General features: G+C 43.6%; 1 protein-coding gene and 1 pseudogene across 2 annotated transcripts in view; one reads left to right on the top strand and one right to left on the bottom strand.

Moving 5' to 3' along the window:
* Positions 1-24,266, top strand: part of MVB12B (multivesicular body subunit 12B) — a 483,962-nt gene that overhangs the window by 131,237 nt on the left and 328,459 nt on the right. The window lies entirely within an intron of this gene.
* LOC145503771 (large ribosomal subunit protein eL38 pseudogene) lies at positions 5,820-6,098 on the bottom strand (annotated as a pseudogene). Its single transcript, XR_014051742.1, has one exon. The product of XR_014051742.1 is annotated as a large ribosomal subunit protein eL38 pseudogene (transcript).

Genomic DNA, 24,266 nt, shown 5'->3' with positions numbered 1-24,266 from the left:
GAAGGACAGAGGGGCAAGGGCTTGGGGGAAGAGGAACACATAGGTCTGGGACAGTTGGTAAGATGCACAGTTGACCTCCACCTGGAGATGCCCAGAAGAAGGAGATGGACAGTGGGTCTGAGTCACCATGAAGCCATCCTTGCTGGAGAGGCACACTTGGGACCCCAGCCTCCATGTGGGGACTGACTGACCAGAGAGAATGTGAGAGAAGAGGGACCAGGAGGAATTCTTGGAGCACGGGTGTGGTGTGGAAGCCAGAAAAGGACGCATAGGAACGATGGGATGGGCAAAATAGTATTATAGCAAGAGAACCAGGAGTATTCCATGCCATGGCCAAATGTAGGAGAGTCAAGAAGGCATGGAGCTGGGAGCAGAGTCAAACGCAGAAGGTCGTGAAGATGAACAGAAGGGCTCGGCAAGAGAATGTCAGTGGAGAGTTAATATGAGGGCTTTCAAGGGAGCTGGGAAGCAAGGGTGGAGGAGGGAGAGGAGCCAGTTCACAGAGGCCCCAGGGGCCTCCACTTGTGTTTCTAGTAAATATTTTATTTTAGATTCACAGAAAAATTGAGGAGAGAGTCCCGAGTTCCCGTATACCCCATACTCAGTTTTTCCCGTCCTTGGCATCCTGGGTTAATATGGTACATTTGTCACAACGAACCACTGCTGCTGCTAAGTCACTTCAGTCGTGTCTGACTCTGTGCAACCCCATAGACGGCAGTCCACCAGGCTTCCCCGTCCCTGGGATTCTCCAGGCAAGAACACTGGAGTGGGTTGCCATTTCCTTCTCCAGTGCATGAAAGTGAAAAGTGAAAGTGAAGTTGCTCAGTCGTGTCTGACTCTTAGCGACTCCATGGACCACTATTGATCCATAATTATTAAATAAGTGTCTACTTTATTTAGACTTCCTTGGTTTGTACACATGCCCTTTTCCTGTTCCAAGATCCCATCCAGGATTCCATTTAGTTATCATGTCTCTTTAGGCTTGTCTTGGTTTTGGCGGTTTCTCAGATTTTCCTTGGTCTTGATGACCTTGACAGTTTGGAGGAGCACTGCTCATTCATGTAGAATGTCCCTCTATTGGGATTTGCCAGCTGTTATCCTCATGGTTAGACTGGGGTTATGGCTTTTGGGGAGAAAGAGCACAGAGATCAAGTGTCATTTTTGCATCACATTCTATCGGGGTACATATTATCAACCTGCTGATGCTGACCTTGGTCACTTGGCTAGGGGGTGACTGTCAGGTTTCTCCACTGAAGTTACCCTCCTTCCTTCTTTCTATACTGTCCTCTTGGGAAGGAGTCACTCTGCACAGCCCACATCTAAGGAAGGGTCCTGCTCCTCAAGGGCAGGTCATCTATTTGGAAATTAGATGGAATTATTTGGAATTATGTATCCAAAATAATCATCCAAAAATTATTTGGAATTCTTCTCTACAGGAAATTTGTCTCTTCTCCCTCATTTATTTATTAATTCAATCATTTATTTATATCCGAATGGACTCATGGATATTTACTGTACAGTTTGGGTTATAATCCTGTACTATTTTGTTTTGTTGCTCAGATTCTTCCAGCTTTGGCTCTTGGGAACTCTCTTTCAGGTAGTCCAGGAGTCAATTTTAGATCGGCTTTTGTGAAACTGGGCTTCCCTGGTGGCTCATTCAGTAAAGAATCTGCCTCTGCTGCAGGAGACCCGGATTTGCTCCCTGAGTTGGGAAAATCCCCTGGAGAAGGGAATGGCAATCCACTCCAGTGTTCTTGCCTGGAGAATTCCGTGGACAGAGGAGCCTGGTGGGCTACAGTCCATAGGGTTGCAGAGAGTCAGACACAACTGAGAGACTAACACAACATATACAGCTTTTGTGAAACTAGACCATCGGTAAATGCTCTATCCAGTCTCTTGGTTTGGGGGTCTTGCTGGGAGAGAGGAGGGCAGGATTCTCTGGCTTCTGGGTAAGGACCACTGAGTTCTAGAAGGAGGCAGCTTGGCTGTGGAGTGGCAGAAATCAGGATGGCAGTGCTGGTTGCCTGGACTGTGTTTGAAGGCAGAGAGTGTCTTGCTTGAAAGATGTGAACGTGACCCTACACACATATCAGTGGATCTCACAGACAGGTTTCTCAAGTCTGAGAACCAGCAAGCTTGATGGGAATGGGGCCTGGAGGTGTCCAGCGCTCTGCAGGCTGCACCTGGAGCAGCACACTTATGCCTTTACTGGGGACACACGGCCCCCGACCTCGGCCTTGGCTGGCATGACTGACCCCTCAGGGTAGGGGCTTCAAGGGCTGTGTCTGGAAGAGACCAGCAAAGACAAGGACATCAAGGACAGGGAACAGGAAGGGCCTTCCTGCAGAGGCAATGTTCCAGGTGAGAGCTCAGTCATGGGAAGGAGGAAGGCTTGCCAGGGCAGGGAGGGGCCAGGTGGGCCAGGTGTATAACAGCCTCCCTGTGCCTTCAAGTCTCTTCCCTGCGCTGCTGCCTCTTTTGTCTACCTAAGTGTTATCACTGCAGGGCTTCCCTGATGGCTCAGACAGTAAGGAATCTGCCTGCAATGCAGGAGACTTGGGCTCGATCCCTGGGTCGGGAAGATCCCCTGGAGAAGGAAATGGCTACTCACTCCAGTATTCTTGCCTGGAGAATTCCATGGACAGAGGAGTCTGGCAGGCTACAGTTCATGGGATTGCAAGGAGTTGGACATGACTGAGTAACTATCACTTTCAAGTGTTATTGTGGCAAACATAATAAACTCCCTGTGTGTTCCAGGCTCACACTTCCTTCTCAGAACCAAGTGGCTAAATTGAGTCCTTAATGGGGCTAATGAGGGGGCTGTTTGTTTTGAGCCGGGAGGTGTGCGGAGCCACCTCAAGCAGGGGCACAGGCAGCCCGGTGTTAACTAGGTGAGCACAGGGGCAAGGCTGCCGCCCTCCACCAAGAGGTGGAGAAGCCCTCATCTCACTGTTCTGCAGCCAGACTGGGGCAAAGGGGCAGCTTCTGCAGGGCCTCCTGGCTTTTGTGTCACCCTCAGGCCCTGCCAACCTCCGTGGGGACTTCAGGGGAGAACCCTGGGCTGAGGCCAGGAGATCTGACCCCTGAGTAATAACCTCCCGTCAAACACTCCCATCAGCACATGGTTAGTGGATCAACCAGGCTTGGCTCTGTGCTCGACCAGGCAGGGAGCAGAGAGGAGAGTCAGGAACCTGGGTCTGTCCCACTTGGCCTCTTGTGCACCTAGGCACTCTGGGCAAACCAGGTAACCAGCTTGAGCTTCATCTTTCTTAGCTGTAAAATGGTCATCATAATGCCTCCCCAAAGGGTTTTTGAGAGATTAAATAAGATGATGCAAGAAAGGCCGTTAATGTGGATCTGGGCACTGAGTAAATACTCAGAAATTGCTGACTGCAGTGTTCTGGTTGTGTCAGCCTTTGACCTCCCAGCCCAGCAGCCCAGCTGCCCAGCTGGCCCAGCCCCGCTCAGGTTAGCTCACTGGCTTAGTCTGTTCTGGCTGCTGTAACAGAGCACCATAGCCTGGATGGCTGGTAAACAGCAGAAACTTACCGCTCACAACTCTAGATGCTGGAAATCCAAGATTAAAATGCCAGCATGGACACTGGGCTCTGGTGAAGACCCTCTTCTGGGTTACAGACTGCCAACTTCTCCATGTATTCTCACATAGTGGAAGATGCCAGGGAGCTTTCTTGTGCAGCTTTTCAGTTCAGTTCAGTCGCTCAGTTGTGTTCAACTCTTTGCGACCCCATGGACTGCAGCACACCAGGCCTCCCTGTTCATCACCAACTCCTGGAGTTTACCCAAACTGATGTCCATTGAGTCGGTGATGCCATCCAACCATCTCATCCTCTGTCTTCTCCTCCTCCTCCCACCTTCAATCTTTCCCAGCACCAGGGTCTTTTCCAATGAGTCAGTTCTTTGCATCAGGTGGCCAAAACATGAAAAGTGCTGCTTTTATAAGGGCACTAATCCCATTTACAAGGGCTCCGCCCCTATGACCTAGTCATCTCCCAAAAGCCCCACCTCCTAATGGCATCACTCTGGGGGCTGGGTTTCAACATATGAATTTTGGAGGGACACAGACATTCAGAACATAGCACCCAGCTAGCCTAGCCATAGCACTGCCCTGACCCTCCCCCACCCCTAACCAGGATGGGGGAATGATGATCACCCTTCATGCTCCCAGTGCTTCTGGTGGGAGGCACTCACCTGCACGTTCCCAGCAGAGTCTCAGCCTCCTCAGCCCCTCTAGGCTCCATACCCATGAGATGCCCTCTGCTTCAGTTTCCCTGCTCAGCACTCTTGTTCCCTCTGAACAGAGAGGTGAGATCTCAGAGACTATAGCATGGGATTCTAAAATGGAAGATTTGAGGAATTCAGGAGTGTGTGTGTGTGTGTGTGTGTGTGTGTGCCCACACACACGCTCAGTCACTTAGTCATGTCTGACTCTTTGAAACCCCATGGATTGTAGCCCTCCAGGCTCCTATGTTCATGGAATTTTCCAGCAAGAATACTGGAGTAGGTTGCCACTTCCTCCTCCAGGGGATCTTCCCAACCCAGGGATCGAACCCACATCTCCTGCATTGGCAGATGGATTCTTTAACCACTGGGCCACCTGGGAAGCCCTTGGGAGTCTAGCCAAATGTAATCCTGACTATAAAGCTGTAGTAATTCTCAAAGCTGCACGGTCATTTATGGAAGCATCAGTACATTGTATAGAGGGCTCTTGAACTATACCACCTGAGCTCAAGTGCTGGTCTCACCATGTACAAGCTCTGTGACCTTGGGCAAGTTGTTAATTTCTCTGTGTCCAAGTTTCTTCATCATAAAATGGGGATGTTGATAATAGTAGTTCCTTTCTCATAAGGTTTTTTGACAGTGATTAAATGAACTGGTACTTAGAAAATGCTTAGAATAGTGCTGGGCATGTCTAAGTGCTGCATAAGAATTATGTAACTGTCATGATGACTACACTTATGTGTTGAGCTCTTAACCACATGCTGGGCCCCAGGCCTAGCACTGCACCTGTTGTATCTCACTGAATCCTTGCACAAACTTGGGGATGTGTGTGCTAAACTGTACCTATTTCACAGAGTAGTAACCAGGCCCAGGATTGCCTGCCTCCTCCCACCTCTCTCACCCCTTTCTCTCTTCTCCATTGCATTCTGACTTCTTTCTTCCCAGATACACAGAGCCCCTTATTTCTCCCAGGCCCCAGGCTCCTTCTGATGGTCATTTTATTTATGGTGTCTGGTCTCATATCTAGGTTTTTAATCCATTTTGAGTTTATTTTTGTGTATGGTGCTAAAGAATGTTCTAATTTCATTTCTTACACATAGCTGTCCAGTTTTCCCAGCACTATTTATTGAAGAAACTGTCTTCCATTATGTAGTCTTGCCTCCTCTGTCATAGATTAATTGCCTATAGCTTTGTGGGTTTATTTTTGGGCTTTCTATCCTGTTCCATTGATCTATATTTTTATTTTTGTGTCAGTACCATATTGTTTTGATGACTATAGCTTTGTAGTATAGTCTGAAGTCAGGAAGCCTGATTCCTCCAGCTCCATTTTTCTTTCTCAAGATCAGAGTTTTGATTTTCAAATCCCCAGTGATTAATGATGTTGAGTATCTTTTCCTGGACTTATTGTGCCTTTATTTATCTTTTTTGGAGAAATGTTAATTCAACTCCTTTGCTTATTTTTAAGTTGGATTGTTTATCTTTTTGTTGTTGGGTTATGAGAATTCTTTATGTATTCTGGATACTAAACCTCTCTCAGATATATGATTTGTAAATATTTTCTCCCATTCTGTGGGTTTTCTTTTCACTTTCTTTGTTTTTTTGAGAATTTTAAAAATTTTAATATAGTTCAAAGCAGCGTATGTGGTTCATTTCAGCTCCTTCATGGCCAAACCTGGGGGCAGGGACTGCTTCAGCTTCTCTGCCTTCTCTTTGTCTGTGATGACCAAGGTGTAAAGGTATCTGCTGCATCGAACTTCGAACTTCACATTATCCTTATTTTTCTTGATCTTGACGGACTTGGCGTCCTTGCGCAGGGCTGTGAGCAGAAAGTCCTTGATTTCCTCAATTTTGCGAGGCATAGCAACAAGGCGCAGGGCGCGCAGCTGGAATGTCAAGGGGCGAGAAGGGAAGAGAGCGGAAAAGCTTCTTTTCACTTTCTTGATAGTATCCTTTCAGACATAAAAGATTTTAATATTGGTGAGGTCCAAGTTATCTACCTTTTTCTTTTGTTGGTGCTTTTGTGTCATATTTAAGAAGCCATTGCCTAATCCATGAAGTCTTGAGGATTTACATCTGTATTTTCTTCTAAGAGTTTTCTCATTTTCGCTATTACATTTAGATCTTTAACATATTTTGAGTTAATTTTCATATACAGGCATACCTCAGAGATACTGAGGATCATAACAATAAAACAAATATTACAATAAAGCAAATCATATTAATTTTTGGTTTCCTGGTGCATATAAAAGTTATGCTTACACTATAGTATAATCTATTAAGTGTGTTAATAGCATTATATCTAAAAAAACAACATACATACCATAACTTGAAATACTTTATTGCTAAAAAAATATTAACAATCATCTGAGCCTTCAGTGAATCATAATCTTTTTGCAATAGTAACATCAATGATCACTGATCATTGATCACCATAACATACAGTTTGAACAAAATTGACACAATATTCCTGGATACTCCCAGGAAGGCAGAATCAAGGACACTCTTTGCTTCTCCCCTTGGAATTTTGAGGTTCTTAAACCATGTCTCATGATGGATTGAGGGAGTCCAAGTGGCTGATGAAGCCAAGAGGGCCTGAGGGGAGGTTTGTCCTGGGAACAGGGTCAGGGAGTGTGTCCGATAATCTAGACTCAGCCGTAGGACTGGGCAGTGAGAGGAAAGAGGGGATTGGGGCAGGGGTCTTTGCTGGCAGCATCTTCTGACTCAACCACCTCCTGCTATTTGACATAGAGAAAGAATGAGTGGGCCTGGAGCCCCAGCCACATCACGCTGCAGTTCTGCAGTGATGGCTGAAGAGTGACTCCTTGTGAGGCATCACGAACATCCGCAGTGACCAGGGCAGTATGTCCCAGGGGAGGTGGAGAGTAACCAGGGTTGACTCCTGCTTTGAGGACCAGGGGACATATTGGTTGTGGGACTAGGTGGGTGGTGATTTGGAGATCCATGTAGAAACAGGACCCCTTGGGGACCTGGCAGCTGAGCTTAGAGTTATCATTCATGAGATGACAGGGAAACTTTGTTTCATGGCCTCAGGCTGGTGAGTGTTGAGAACATTTGGATTCCATTTAGAAAAAGAATAAGTGGGAAAGAGAAGAAGGAGAGATCAAAAAGACTGGGTGAGAGGGTGAGGCCAAGGAGGAGACTTAGGGGAAGGATAGGGATGGACAAAGAGAAGAGGAAAGAGAGAAAGGGAGGGAAAAACAGTTAGCAATGGATCCAAGTTGGAAGTGAAAGGCATCTGGCAACCTCGCATTGCCTATGAAATGATATTAACATTTTATTATTGTAAGGTGAGCTTTTTAAAACCGAATTTTAAATGTTACCCTGCTGTTCAGGAACACAAAAACCTTTAATTTTATGCAAATGAACAGCGAGGAGCTGAGTGCTTAATGTAAACGAACACTTTCTTTGTAGGAGAGGTTGCAAGAGAGAAAAAAAAAAATTCCCCAGGATTCTTTAATTGCTGTCTGAAATTATGTAAATCCCGGCACCAGCCAGAACACAATTACCCCGCGGCCCTCCCTGCCAGCGCTGCTAATGTCTAACAAAATATCGGTGGGTGACATTTAGACGAGGTAATGCAAATGAGAATTAATTTTTTTCCAAGACAAAGGGCAGCTGAAAGATCACCTCATTCATATACAGGAGCGAGGAATGCTCCCGAATGCTGGGGGATGGGGTGGGCCGGACAGGGAGCCCTGGGCAGGGGGGTCTCCCCTACTTGGGCCCGTGTCCCTGGATTTTTGGCCTCTGGGAACCTTAGATCACCAGCTCTCTGGCTGTAGTTCCCAAGTAGTTCTTCAGGAGAGCCGGGTTAACAAATGTAAATCACAATAAAAGAAAAACACTCCTGTACAAGGAGGTGATGCATCTCAGCTAGAAGATGCTTTCACAAACTTGTTCTTGTTCCACGCTCCGGACAGCCCTGCAGGGGATAACGTGAATCTCTCATGCCAAGTGGAAAATTGAGGCTCAGAGAAGTCTCACCTGGCCAAAGGCACATAGCTGTATGATGGCAAGAACGGTAAGGAAGGGAGGATGCTCTTGGTATTTATTCTTCTCTCTCTCTCTCTCGTTCTCCTTTTTCCCTCCTTCTTTCCTTCCTTTTCTCTCTCTCTCTTCCTCTCTCCCTCCGCCCCTCCCTCTCTCCTTTCCTTCCTTCCTGATTTTTACCTTTAAGACATTTTTCATTAAAAAAAATATTTCAATAAAAGAGGACTTGCAGGGGGGAAGGGATAGTTAGGGACTTTGAGAAGGTCATGTACACACTGCTTTATTCAAAATGGATAACCAACAAGGACCTATTATATAGCACATGGAATTCTGCTCAGTGTTACGTATCAGCCTGAATGGTACGGGGATTTATGGGAGAATGGATACATGTATATGTATGGCTAAGTCGCTTTACTGTTAACCTGAAACTATCCCCCCAACATTGTTAATTGACTATACCCCAATATAAAATAAGAAGTTTAAAGTTCAGGGAAAAAGAGAGGGCTTGCAGTGAGAAAACCAGGGTTCCTGTTTAGCACCCCCTCCACTCACCTTCCCCAGTGGTAAAGAATTGTAGGTGGTAAAGAATCCGCCTACACTGTGGGAGACCTGGGTTTGATCCCTGGGTTGGGAAGATCCCCTGGAGGAGGGCATGGCAACCCACGCCAGTATTCTTGCCTGGAGAATCCCATAGACAGAGGAACCTGGTGGGCTGCAGTCCATGGGGTCGCACAGAGTCAGACACGACTGAGCGACCTAGCACAGCACTCACCTCGAGTTCTCATTTCTCCTTGAAGTAACCTTCATACACATAACCTAGCCTGGTCAGCTCCTGCTCACCCTTAAGTTTCAGCATAAATGTCATTTTCTTCAGGAAGCCTTCCTTGACCTGCTTGACCCCAGCATCCGGGACTTTGCCAAGCACTTACCAAAAATTGCAGTAACGCAGTCAAGTCCTCTTTTCCTCTTGAGATCATAAATTCCACAAGGGCAGGGGCTGTGGTGGTTGTCATTACAGCCCCAGTGTCCCGAATATTGCCTGGCGCTGCCGTTGCTCAGTAAATGTGTGATGAATTCATGAATAAATTAATGATCTAAAAGAAGATTGTGTATTGGTCAAAGTTAGCATGATGGTTTACGCATATAAAACTGTAAAGCAAGATTAAATTGTACACCCTTAACAATTACTCCTGGAATTCTAGAAATGCATTTAGCAGTTGAAAGTGTGAGAGGAAATGTTTTGGAGAGAAGAGGTCAGAAATCGTGTAGGTGAAGAGAACGGTCTCCTATTAGTCTCAATGCCAATGCAATTCACATCTTAAGTTCCATCAGCTGTTGTGACTTAGTTGAATCAACCCCTGATTGTGAGTCTTTAGTGCCAGTTTTTAATCCTGAGACAATCCCTCTAGTTACTGTGAAAGACTCTTTGAGCTTAAGCCAAACCTAGAGGCAGGCCAATCTACTGTTAAAAGCAAAACAAAAAAGCCTCTCTTTTTTACTCTCTACCTTAAAACCTATCATCTGTATCTGTAGCTTTTAAAGGATGATTTGAGATTTAGTCTGTTTTTCTGCTTTAAAAATAACCTAAAATCTACATAGATCAACAACCATGGGAGAAACAGAAAATTTTCTAACTTCCTACCTCAAAAAGCTTGAGGTCCAGACAACTTCAAAGGTGAGTTCGTTCAAACCTGCTAAGACCAAATAATATCGATGCTATTAATATTGTTTGGGCTATTAATTTCATTTGGGAAAGTATTGTGCCCATCTATTTTTTTAGAAGTATTTCTCTCATCTTCCCTCACAGTTTGGAGTGGTAGTGTGACTTCACTGGCCAAAGCACTGGAAGTGGAAGCACTTCAGAGTACAGAAGAAAGGACTTCCTGTGCTCCAGTGGCTTAGACTCCACACTCCCAGCGTAGGGGGCCTGAGTTCTCTCCCTGGTCAGGGATCTAGATTCTGGTGTGCCACAACTAGGACCCAATGCAGCCAAACAAATAAATATTCTTTAAAAACTATATAAGAAGATAGTAAAGAGACTGGAGAGAGAGGTAATATCTGAAGAAATAGCAAATATAGGCATTTTAAAGCAAAATAAAAAACCCAGAGACTTTATATGAACAGTCTCTCACTAAAGGACTTCTAAAAACTATACTCCAAAAAGAAGAAATGTGACTATAAAAGGAAGGTTTGAGATGTATACATGAGGAATTATGAGCAAAAGAAATGGTGAGCATATGGGTATATCTAAGTAAACATTTATTACATAAAACAATAAAAAGAATAATATTAAATGTGGGAGCACCATGTGGCTCAAATTTGACCTTAAAGGAGACCTGTGAAATGTAGAGGAGTCCATGACATTGATACATATTATTGCCACTACTATGGACATTCTATTGGTATTTAGTCTAAAGTAAATATCGGTATAGTATGAGTCGTTTCATTTTGTTCTTTTTTTATTGTTTTTGTTTTTTTCATTTTAGTTTATTTGTCTATTTTTTAACTTTACAATATTGTATTTGTTTTGCCATATGTTGACATGAATCCACCATGGGTGTACATTAAAATGAAAACACAATAGACAATTTTCAATCCCTGGGTCGGGAAGATCCTCTGGAGAAGGAAATGGCAACCCACTCCTGTATTCTTGCCTGAAAAATTTCATGGACAGAGGAGCCTGGTGGACTAAGGTCTGTAGTGTTGCAAAGAGTTGGATATGACTACACCACATTCCTAATCTCATTAGTCAAATCATTGTTCCTTTCTGTCCCTCCATCTCACAGTCATTTGATGTCTTCTGTGGTGGACATTGTTGCTTACCTACAAGACAACATTTTTTTCTTTTCTTTTTTTTCACATTTTATTGAAGTTAGCTAATTTACAATGTTGTGTTCATTTCTGCTGTACAACAAAGTGATTCAGTTATACATATACATACATTCTTTTTCATATTCTTTTCCATTATGCTTTATCACAGGATATTGAATACAGTTCCCTGTGCCATACAGTCGGACCTTGTTGTTTATCCATCCTATATATACTAGTTTGCATCTGCTAACCCCAAACTCCCAATCCTTCCCTCCCCCATCCCCTCCCCCTCAGCAACCACAAATCTGTTCTCTATACCTGTGAGTCTGTTTCTGTTTCATAGATAAATTCATTTGTGCTGTATTTTAGATTCCACATGTAAGTGATAGCATACGGTATTTGCCTTTCTCTTTCTGGCTTTGCTTAGTATGATAAACTCTAGTTTCCAGCCACGTTGCTGCAAATGGCATTATTTCATTCTTTTTTTTTAATGGCTGAGCAATATTCCATTGCTGTTCCATTCATCTGTTGATCTATTCATCTGTTGAGGGACATTTAGGTTGTTTCCATGTCTTGCCTATTGTAAATAGACACACAACATCTATCAACAGGATATTAATTTTGTTTGGGAAAGTGTTGTGCCCATCTATTTTTTTAGAAGTATTTCTCTCAGCTTCCCTCACAGTTTGCAGTGGTTGTGTGACTTCACTGGTCAAAGCACTGTAAGTGGAAGTCTGCTGGAAACTTCTAGGGGGAATTCTACTTCTCAGTATAGAAAGTATATAGGTATTGTTCCTTCTTTTTTCTTTCCTTCTCTTCTTTACCCCTTCCCTCCCTCTTTTCTTGTCTTCCTTCTTATTAGGTCTGTAATGTGGATGGGATGTCTCAAGGTGGAGCTGCCATTTTTGCAACCTCAAGTTGCAAGATCACACCAGGCAGGGCAGAGGAAGAAGGAAGAAGCTCTACTCCTGATGTAGCTGCATCATTCTTGACCTGTCCACCCCTGGCAAGCTTGTTTTGTAAGATGAACAATGCCCTCAGGCAGTGATTATACACAAAGTGTCAGGTTTCTCTTATATGCAACCGAATGCAACTTGTATGTTAATGGGACTTACATGTTAATGCAATATCTTGTATGTAAGTTCTTATACTTAAAATCTGTTTCTAAGCTGTTTATCGTATTTAGTTGAGATGTCTTCCAAGTACAGTAACAATTTACCCTTTTAAAGTTTTTGTACTACTGTACAATGAGCTTTGTTATTGGCTGGGGCTAGTGCCCCTTGGGCTCCAAAATCACTGTGGACAGTGACTGCAGCCATGAAATTAAAAGATACTTGCTCCTTGGAAGAAAAGCTATGACAAACCTAGACAGCATATTAAAAAGCAAAAACACCATTTTGTAAACAAAGGTCCATGTAGTCAAAGCTACAGTTTTCCAGTAGTCATGTATGGATGTGAGAGTTGGATCATAAAGAGAGCTGAGTGCTGAAAAATAGATGCTTTCAAATTGTGGTCCTGGAGAATACTCTTGAGAGTCCCTTGGACTGCAAGGAGATCAAACTAGTCAATCCTAAAGGACATCAACCCTGAATATTCATTGGAAGGACTGATGCTGAAGCTAAAGCTGCAATACTTGGGCCACATGATGTGAAGAGCCTACTCATTGGAAAAGACCTGATGCTGGGAAAGATTGAAGACAAAAGGAGAAGGGGACGACAGAGGGTGAAATGGTTAAATAGTATCACCAGCTCAATTGACATGAATTACAGTGAATTACAGGAATTCCCTGGTAGCTCAGAAGGTAAAAAGTCTGCCTGCAATGTGGGAGAACCAGGTTCGATCCCTGGGTTGGGAAGATCCCCTGGAAAAGAAAATGGCAACCCACTCCAGTATTCTTGACTGGAAAGTCCCATGGAGCCCGACAGGCTACAGTCCATGGAGTCGCAAAGAGTCCAACACGACTTAGTGACTGAACAACAAGTGCCCCCTCATCATCTCACTTTTTCAAAACATCCTATCCTCAAAATTTTATTCTTCCCAATGAAATCTAGAATTACTTCTCAAGTTGGTCGAATGCATTTCATCTTTTGAATGGAATTTTGTTAAACCTATATAGTAATCTGGGAAGAATTCATATCTCTATAACACTTCATCTTTCCATTCTTGGGCGGTATACCTTTCTGTTTTTCCAGGGCTCTATATCTGTGAATAAAGGTTTGTAGCATTCTTCACATATAATTTCTGCACGTTTCTCTTTATAGTTACTGCTAAATATTTTATGCTTTTATTGCTATTATAAATAGAATCTATTTTCTATTATATCTTGTAACTGGTTATTGCTAGCATATGGAAAAAAATTGATTTTTAGATATTTATCTTGTATTTGACTGCTCATTCATCCTAAGAGTTTTTCTATTGATACTTTTATGTTTTCTATGTATATAATTGTATCATCTGTAAATAATGATTTTCTAGGTATATAACTGTATCATCTGTAAATAATAATGATCTCATCTTCTCATTTCTAATAGTTAGACCTCATCTCTGTTTACAAATTTTACTGCATGGAGCAGAAAAATATTGAATAAAAATGGAAGGAGTCATGCTTACTTTGCTCTTAATTTCACAGGATCTCTGTTGTGTCCCCATAAATACAATTCTATTGTTTTAAGATACATATTTTTATGTTAATAAATATTCTCCTATTCCTGGATTTTAAAGAGTTTATATGAATTAGTAGGGAATGTCAAATTTTATTCTTTTCTGCATTGATTGAGGTTATCTCTCTTTTAAATTGCTTCTTGTGATGGAGTGCATTATGTTGTTGGGTTCCTTACATATAAGTAATCTTTGAAATTCTGGGATAAATCAGACTTGGTTGTGAAAGATGATTTTAGGAATGTCACATGCTGGTTTCAATTTACTAATTTTAAAGGATTTTTCACATATAACTTTGTAATTAGGTTCATCTACAGTGCTGGCTTCAGGTTTCATTAGCTCTATATAATGAAATCAGTTCAGTTCAGTTCAGTCGCTCAGTTGTGTCCGACTCTTTGTGACCCCATGAACCGCAGCACACCAGGCCTCCCTGTCCATCACTAACTCCCTGAGTCCACCCAAACCCATGTCCATCGAGTCGGTGATGATGCCATCCAACCATCTCATCCTCTGTCATCCCCTTCTCCTCCTGCCCTCAATCTTTCCCAGCATCAGGGTTTTTTCCAATGAGTCAGCTCTTTGCATCAGGTGGCCAAAGTATTGGAGTTTCAGCTTCAACATCAGTCCTTCCAATGAACACTCAGGACTGATCTCCTTTAGGATGGACTGGTTGGATCTCCTTGCAGTCCAAGGGACTGTCAAAAGTCTTCTCCAACACCACAGTTCAAAAGCATCAATTCTTCGGCGCTCAGCTTTCTTTATAGTCCAACTCTCACATCCATACATGACCACTGGAAAAACCATAGCCTTGACTAGCCAGACCTTTGTTGGGAAAGTAATGTCTCTGCTTTTTAATATGCTATCTAGGTTGATCATAACTTTCCTTCCAAGGAGTAAGCGTCTTTTAATTTCATGGCTGCAGTCACCATCTGCAGTAATTTTGGAGCCCAGAAAAATAAAGTCAGCCACTGTTTCCACTGTTTGCCCATCTATCTGCCATGAAGTGATGGGACCAGATGCCATGATCTTAGTTTTCTGAATGTTGAGCTTTAAGCCAGCTTTTTCACTCTCCTCTTTCACTTTCATCAAGAGGCTTTTAAGTTCTTCTTCACTTTCTGCCATAAGGGTGGTGTCATCCGCATATCTGAGGTTATTGATATTTCTCACGGCAATCTTGATTTCAGCTTGTGCTTCCTCCAGCCCAGCATTTCTCATGATGTACTCTGCATATAAGTTAAATAAGCAGGGTGACAATATACAGCCTTGACGTACTCCTTTTCCTATTTGGAACCAGTCTGTTGTTCCATGTCCAGTTCTAACTGTTGCTTCCTGACCTGCATACAGGTTTCTCAAGAGGCAGGTCAGGTGGTCTTCCCATCTCTTTCAGAATTTTCCACAGTTAATTGTGATCCACACAGTCAAAGGCTTTGGCATAGTCAATGAAGCAGAAATAGATGTTTTTCTGGTACTCTCTTGCTTTTTCGATGATCCATCAGATGTTGGCAATTTGATCTCTGGTTCCTCTGCCTTTTCTAAAACCAGCTTGAACATCTGGAAGTTCACGGTTCACGTATTGCTGAAGCCTGGCTTGGAGAATTTTAAGCATTACTTTACTAGTGTGTGAGATGAGTGCAATTGTGTGGTAGTTTGAGCATTCTTTGGCATTGCCTTTCTTTGGGATTGGGATGAAAACTGACCTTTTCCAGTCCTGTGGCCACTGCTGAGTTTTCCAGATTTTCTGGCATATTGAGTGCAGCAGCTTCACAGCATCATCTTTTAAGATTTGAAATAGCTCAAGTGGAATTCCATCACCTCCACTGGCTTTGTTCGTAGTGATGCTTTCCAAGGCCCACTTGACTTCACATTCCAGGATGTCTGGCTCTAGGTGAGTGATCACACCATCATGATTGTCTGGGTCATGAAGAACTTTTTTGTACAGTTCTTCTGTGTATTCTTGCCACCTCTTCTTAATATCTTCTGCTTCTGCTATGTCCCTACGATTTCTGTCCTTTATTGAGCCCATCTTTGCATGAAATGTTCCCTTGGTATCTCTAATTTGCTTGAAAAGATCACTAGTCTCTCCCATTCTATTGTTTTCCTCTATTTCTTTGCATTGATCCCTGAGGAAGGCTTTCTTATCTCTCCTTGCTATTCTTTGGAACTCTGCATTCAAATGGGTATATCTTTCCTTTTCTCCTTTGCTTTTCGCTTCTCTTCTTTTCACAGCTATTTGTAAGACCTCCTCAGACAGCTATTTTGCTTTTTTGCATTTCTTTTTCTTGGGAATGGTCTTGATTCCTGTCTCCTGTACAATGTCACAAACCTTCATCCATAGTTCATCAGGTATTCTGTCTATCAGATCTAGCCCTTTAAATCTATTTCTCACTTCTACTGTATAGTCATAAGGGATTTGATTTAGGTCATACCTGAATGGTATTAGGTTTTCTCCTCTTTCTTCAATTTCAATCTGAATTTGGCAATAAGCAGTTCACGATCTGATCCACAGTCAGCTCCTGGTCTTGTTTTTGCTGACTGTATAGAGCTTCTCCATCTTTGGCTGCAAAGAATATAATCAATCTGATTTCAGTGTTGACCATCTGGTGATGTCCATGTGTAGAGTCTTCTCTTGTGTTGTTGGAAGAGGGTGTTTGCTATGACCAGTGTGTTCTCTTGGCAAAACTGTATTAGCTTTTGCCCTACTTCATTCTGTACTGCTGCTACTGCTGCTAAGTCGCTTCAGTCGTGTCCAACTCTGTGCGACCCCATAGACGGCAGCCCACCAGGCTCCGCCGTCCCTGGGATTCTCCAGGCAAGAATACTGGAGTGGGTTGCCATTTCCTTCTCCAGTGCATGAAAGGGAAAAGTGAAAGTGAAGTCGCTCAGTCGTGTCCGACTCTTAGCGACCCCATGGACTGTAGCCTACCAGGCTCCTCCGTCCATGGGATTTCCCAGGCAAGAGTACTGGAGTGGGGTGCCATTGCCTTCTCCGTCATTCTGTACTCCAAGGCCAAATTTGCCTGTTATTCCAGGTGTTTCTTGACTTCCTACTTTTGCATTCCAGTCCCCTATAATGAAAAGGACATCTTTTTTGGGTGAAATAGGTAAGGTAAATTGAATTAGATTGAATTATGGACTCCAGTCTTTACTCCTCTGTGGGACAGTTAGACATGTCCTCATAGTGGACAGAATGTGTCTTTCCCTTGACATTGGGTTCAGCCATATGACTTGCTTTGGCCAGTGGAATGTGAGGGGAGGTTTAAGAGCAGAAGTCTGAAATGTGCTATGCAGCGTGCCTACCTTCACGTGATTCTGACATCACCATGAGAAAACAAGATGAGAAATGCACAGAACTCACCTGGACCCTTGCTGCAGCTGGGTCCCAAGTTCAGCCAAGTCTAGATGAGATCACCTGATGCCCAGATGATCTACAAACACGTAAGAAAAAATGGATGATTGTTGTTTTAAGGCATGTAGTTTGGGGGTGGTTTGTTACATAAGATTATTTTGACAACAGCTGACTGATGTACTACTTTTTACCTTTTCTGGCCGATATTGTTTTCCTCCTCACTTAAGAACTTCTTGTAACATTTCTTTTAAGGTGGGTCACTGGAAACAAACTCAATTTTTGGATATCTGTGTAGTATTTCTCCTTCACTTACACAAAAATTTATTGACATCTGGTTGCTGTACAATATTATATAAGTTACAAGTGTACAGTACAGTGATTCACAATGTTTAAAGGTTATACTGTATTTATAGTTATTATAAAACATGGGCTGTATTTCCCATGTTATACAGTATACCTTTGTAGCTTACCTTGTACCCAGTAGTTTGTACCTCTTACTCTCCTAGTCCTATGTTGCCCTTCCCCCTCCCCGTCACCCCACTGGTGACCGCTAGTTTATTCTCCATATCTATGAGTCCGCAAATCAAAAGCACAGTGAGATATCACCTCCCACCTGTCAGAATGGCTATCATCAGAAAGACCACAAGTAACCAATGTTGGCAAGGATGTGGAGAAAAGGGAACCCTCCCCCCAAACACCGTTGGTGGGAATGTGCCTGGGCGCCACCACTGCAGGAAACAGTGCAGTGGCTTCTCAGAAACTAAAAACAGAACTACCATATGACCCAACAGTTCCACTCCTGGGTATATATATGAAAAAAACAAGAAAACACTCTGTTTCTCCTTCATTTTTAAAGGATACTTTCAAAGGGCATGTAATTCTATGTTGATGATTTTTTATCTTAACACTTTAAGTGTTTCACAGCGTTCTCTTCTTACTGGCATGGTTTCTGAAGGAGAAATTGGATGTAATTCGTATTTCTGTTCCTCTGTTGGTAAGGCATTTTTCCTCCCTCTGGCTTCTCTCAGGATTTCTTTGTATCTTTGATTCTCTGTAGTTTGAAAGGAATATGCCTATGTAGAGTCTTTTGGGAACACTTGGTGTTCTCTGAGCTTCCTGGGTCTGTGGTTTGGTGCCTGACGCTAATTTAGGGAAAGTCTTAGTCACTATTGTTTCAAGTATTTCTTTTGGTCCTTTCTCTCTCTCTTCTTCAAGCATTTCCATTATGTGTATGCTGTACCTCTTGTAGCCATCCCACATTCCTTGGATGTTTTCTTTTCTCTTTTCAATCTTTGTTCCTTTTCCTATTCAGTTTTAGAGGTTTCTATTTATAGATTCTCACCGGCAAAGGTTCTTTGCTCAGCTGTGTCCACTCTACTTATAAGCCCATCAAAAGGTCCTCTCTATTTCTGTTACAGTGTTTTTGATCTCTAGACTTCCTTTTCGGTTCTTTGTTAGAATTTTCATCTCTTTGTTTACTGTGACCGTCTGTTATTGAATGCTGTTGATTTTTATCTATTAGACCCCTTAGCATATTAATTATACTTGTTTTAAATTATTGGTCTGATAACCTCAATCTTCTTGCCATGTTTGGTTCTGACTCTTGCTCTGTCTCTTCAAATTGTGTTTTTGGCCTTTTAGTATGCCTGGTGATTTTTTTTTCTCCCTTGAGAGCCAAACATGATATACTGGGTAAAAGAAACTGCTGTAAATAGGCTTTCAGTGATGTGATGGTGAGGAGTGGGGGGAGGGGATGTGTTATTTAATCCTATGATCAGTCTCAGTCTTTTTCTGAGCCTGTGCTTCTGGATTGTGAACTTCATGTGTGTTTCTCAATTTTTTTCTCCTGTTCACGTGAGACAGGTTGACTACAGTGGGCTGGAACTGGGTATTTCCCTTCCGCCAGGTCAATTAGGCTCTAGTTAACTAGCTTCTTCTAAGGGAGGACACGCCTCGTTTAGATCAGAGAACTCTGGTGTGTTTCACAATGTCTCCCTTTCTCTTTCCCCTGCCAGAAACACAAGGGGATTTGCCTCTGGGGTTGACTGTGAGAACCTGGTCGACCTCATGGAGTCTACAAAACTGTGGGGGTCCTCCATGGAGTTTTTTTTTTTTAATTAATTTACTTTTTATTGAAGGATAATTGCTTTACAGAATTTTGCTCTTTTCTGTCAAACCTAAACATGGATCAGCCATAGGTATACATATATCCCCTCCCATCTCCCTCCCCATCCCACCCCTCTAGGTTGATACAGAGCCCCTGTTTGAGTTTCTTGAGCCATACAGCAAATTCCTGTTGGCTATCTATTTTACATATGGTAATGTAAGTTTCCATGTTACTCTTTCCATATATCTCACCCTCTCCTCCCCTCTCCCCATGTCCATAAGTCTATTTTCTATGTCTGTTTCTCCGTTGTTGCCCTGTAAATAAATTCTTCAGTACCATTTTTCTAGATTATGTATATGTGTGTTAGAATATGGTATTTATCTTTCTCTTTCTGACTCACTTCACTCTGTATAATAGGTTCTAGGTTCACCCACCCCATTAGAACTGACTCAAATGCATTCCTTTTTGTGGCTGAGTAATATTCCATTGTGTATACCACAACTTCTTTATCCATTCACCTGTCAATGGACATCTAGGTTGCTTCCGTGTTCTAGCCTCTCAGACTTGTCCACACGGAGCCTCCAGCAATTCGTTAATTACAGTCCAGGATTTCCTTCTTGACACTGCTTCCTGCTGTGGCTTTCACGCCTAGATCTCTGCTCTGGTAAGCTATGACCCCCTACATCCACCCCTCTCTCCATCTTAGGGGCAGTGTTTTCCCCTGTATTCTCCCCCCTCTTACAGATGCAAGAAAAGGCATTGAATTTTCAGTGTGTTCAGCTCTTCTGCTTGTTGTTAGGACATAGTGGCAACTGGTCATGGGGCAAGAACAGAAAACCTGAATGATTAATCAAGTAAAATCCAGAAATTTATCCTGTAAGAAATGAGAATTTAAGATGATAAAGGCAGCATTTCTTATCAAAGGGGGAAAATGAGTATTGAATAAATGGCATTGAGACAACTGGGCAAAGATTTGGAAAAAAGTAGCTTGGGTTTGTATCTTATTCCTTATATCAAAATTAATTCCATGGGGGCATCCCTGGTGATTCAGATGGTAAAGAATCTGCCTGCAATGCAGGAGATGTGGGTTCAATCCCTGGGTCAAGGAAGGTCCCCTGGAGAAGGGCATGGCTACTCACTGCAGTATTCTTGCCTGGAAAATTCCATGGATAGAGAAGCCTGGCTAACTATGGTCCATGGGGTCACAAAGAGTCGGACATGACTGAGTGACTTACACACACACAAACACACAGCTTGGATTCATACCTTATTCATATATCAAAATAAGTTCTATACATCTCAAATGTTTAAATACAAAAAGTTGAAAAACATAAAAGTCATTAAAAAAAGATTCAAAAAGAATAGTCTTGAGAGAGCTTTCTAAACAAGACACAGAACCTAGGAACTACACAGTTATAATATTAGATTAAAATAAACAAAAAATTGTAATGTGCAAGAAAAATAATGTGAGAAGACAGATAACACACTAGAAGTATGTGTAACATATTGATCAATAGACGACTGCATTTTAATATAAAGAATGCCTACAAGAAAATTTTTAAAAATGCAACAACTCATTAGAAGAGCTAAGGACAGAAGGCTTTAAGAGGCAGTTTTCTAAAAAGGCAAATTCAAATGGCTCTTAAGTAAATAAGAAGACACTCAATCCTATTCATAATAACAGAAATGGAATCTATGGCAAAATACCCTTTTAATCTATCAAATTGTCAGACATCATAATCTTGATAACACACAATCTTGACATAGGTGTGAAAAAACATGTAAATGCGTAAAATATCTATGGGAAGTAATTTGGCAAAATGTTTCAAAGTTAGAAATGTACACACCTGCTCAAATCATACATTTTCAGGGAAATACAGATTTAAAAACAACAGTGAAATACACCAATTACACTTATTAGATACACCACTATATACCTATTAGGATGGCCTCGGCTTCTCCTGTATTCTATTGGCCTAAGAGAGTTGGGGCAAAACAATCTGGGTCATCGACAACACCAAATGCTGACAGTGATGTGGAACAACAGAAACTCTCATTCATTGATGGGAGGAGTACCAAATGGCACAGCCGCTTTGGAAGACAGTTTGGTGGTTTCTTACAAAACTAAACATACCCTTACCATACAATCCAGCAATTATACTCCTCAGTATCTCCTCAGAGGAGTTGAAACTTTATGTTCACACAAAAACCTGCACCCGAATCTTTACAGCAGCTTTAATCATAATTTCCAAAACATGGAAGCAACTAAGATGTCCTTCAGTAGGTGAATGGATAAATGAACAGTGTGACATCCAGACACTGGAGTATTATTCAGTGATAAAAAGAAATGAGATCACAAGCCACGGAAAGACTTGAAGGAACATTAAATGCATATGACTAAGTGAAAGAGGCCTATCTAAAAAGTCATATCGTGTATGATTCCAACTATTTGGTATGTGGAAAAGGCATTGATACCAAGCTGTATGAGCTTTTCGTATATTTTGGAAATTAATTCCTTGTCAGTTGCATCATTTGCAAGTATTTTCTCCCATGCTGTATTCTGTCTTTTTGTTTATGATTTCTTTTGCTGTGCAAAGCCTTTCAGGCTCTGGCCTGCCTGCTCCCTAATTCCTGGCACATGAGACAGGCCTGGGGTCAGGTGCACAAGGCAGAGTCTTGGGTCAGGCAGGGCAGTGGCTGTGTACCCCCTACCCTCAGCTGACAGCACCAGGGTACATTTGGCAGGTGGCTTGGCATGGGTCTCTTGCCCACTCTTGCTCCAAATACTGAGTGAATCTGGCATAGAAGTTGCAATTCCTTGGAAGGTTGTCCAAGTGCTGTAGGTTGGGGCTACAGAACAGAGATATTGACCTCCCTGTCCTAGCTGGGCCTAGCACAGGACCTTGACATGTGTTTACCAATCTCCTGCCCCTCTCGCATGGTCCATGTGGCAGCTGGGAGTCCACTGAGGGGGAGCAGTGATGGGGAATGGCTAAGGGGATGGGTCTGGAAGGGAGAGGGGGCTGGACTATGGGAGCTTCTAATACAGTGACCTGGCCAAATGTTGGGGACCTGGTCAGTCTCTGTTGTAATGACATCTGGTGGGTCAAGCCCTCAGGCCAAAGCAGGGTCTGAAAAATCTGGAAGTTTTGAGGATGAGGTTTAGTGAGATTGCAAAAAATGCATCCAATGTTATCCACTCCTTGCTGTATCCATGCCTCCATGCCCTTTGACACAGCTCCTTCCCTCAGGAGGTGGCCCTTATTTGCCTGCTCATTGAATCCAGGTGGGCCTGCAACTCGCTTTGGCCAATAGAATACAGAAGAAGCTGTGCCGTGCCAGTGCCAAGCCCGGGCCTCAAGAGGCTTTGCCCTCTCCTGCTTTGGCCACGAGGGAAGCCTGGGCTGGCCTCCTGGGCACACCATCGCCACTGACAGCGGCTGCACCAGGTGTGTCCGAGGCCATCCCTAGGCTAGTCAGCGCCCCCACCAACCTTCCTCCACACTTCTGACTGGAGATGCAGGAGGGAAACCATCCTGGATCAGCCAAGCCCGGCCCGCCTGAAGATGAGTGTGCCCTGGTCAGTTGTGGTTACTTTGAGTCACTAAGATTTGGGGTGATTTGTCACATAGCATAGCTAACTGATACAAAGAGGTGCCAAGGGGTGCCTCGGGCTGCCTCCCCTGTGTATCACTAAGGGCTGGCTCACTTCTGGTGCCAGGAAGAGCTCTGGGAACAGGAAGGTGGGAGTGATCCACAGTTCAGAGCTGCTGGCTCCCCACTGGCCCTGGGGCTGGCACTCAGAAGTCTTCCTCATCAGAGAGGGCCTTGAGAGTGAGGCCCAGACGACTAGGGGAGTCAGAGGGAGCTGTGAGGGGCTGGCTCAAGTCCAGAGTGAAGCCTGGGTTAGAGGACCCAGGAACGAGGCCACTTTTGTCTCTGTTGACAAGGAGGAAAGATGGGAGCCAAGGACATTTTCTTCTAGAGAAAAAGATGAGGAATGTGGATAGAGCAGACGGTTGGGTAGGAACTGGGGTGGGAAGCTGGGAAAGTAAACCTTAGGAATAGACACTGCCTGGTGGAGGGTGAGGGTCTGCTCCTTTCCTGCCCTCCCTGAGGGCTCAGAGAAGAGCAGGACCCTGAGACGGCGACCTTCTTCCAGGTCTGGGGTCCTGAGTGTTGTTGGGTGAGCTGGGGTGGACTTGCCCAGCAGATGGCTTAGCTTAAACTGGGTCAATGATTTTCAAACTTGCGTGGGCCCCAGAATCACCCTCAGAGGTCTGATGCAGGAGGTTTGGGGAGGGATACGAGGATCTACATTTCTTACAAGTTCCCAGATGACACTGATGCTGAGCTGGCATCATCCTTCAATCGAGGACTCAAATGTAGGGATTTGCCACCACAGACCCCAAAGCTCTATTTTGATCCATTGTTTATGTCCATGTGACCCTGGGCAAGTCACATAACATCTCTGAGCCTTGACTGCTCATCAACAAATGGGAATAATTATCGTCTTCCTTTCAAAGCTTATTCGGGGAATGATGGGAAAGGATGCGTTTAATGTGCATGGTATTGGAGGACCCCTCCAAAATTTATGAGTGATCGTTGTCAATCTTCAGGGACTTTGGCATCCATAGGGAAGGATGCCATAGGATCTGGACTTGACTGACTTGGGGGATGACAGAAGGGGAGGTATTGGTCTGGCCTGGGGTGGGGGTGGAGATGGAGTGAGTCAGTGGATTGGGGGCTGTGTCTTACATTTCATCTTTCATCCCCAGCTCCCCACAGTCAGGGGTAGGGGTCTAGAAGCCTGATCTTCCCAGTTTCCAACAACAGAGTTAGATGCAAACCAGATACACATATCCCCAGGGAACGGAGTCCTCAGCTGAGGCAGCCGCTCCCATGACTGGAGCCCTGCAGACGTGGGTTCTAGTTCCAAGCCCCATTCACTCTTTGGGCACGTTTGGAAACCCTTCTGGGTCTCCCCTGTTATCTGTAACAGCGAGACCCACAGCAGTTCTGTTGACAAGCAGCTGTGGGTTCCCAAGGCTGTGCTCCCGAGTGCACAGGACATGGCCACTGAGGGGCTCAGGA

Source organism: Giraffa tippelskirchi, chromosome 4 (assembly GCF_054371585.1).
Source record: "Giraffa tippelskirchi isolate mGirTip1 chromosome 4, T2T-mGirTip1v1.2.pri, whole genome shotgun sequence".
Classification (NCBI taxonomy): Eukaryota; Metazoa; Chordata; class Mammalia; order Artiodactyla; family Giraffidae; genus Giraffa; species Giraffa tippelskirchi.
This window is presented reverse-complemented; position numbering and strand designations above follow the sequence as displayed.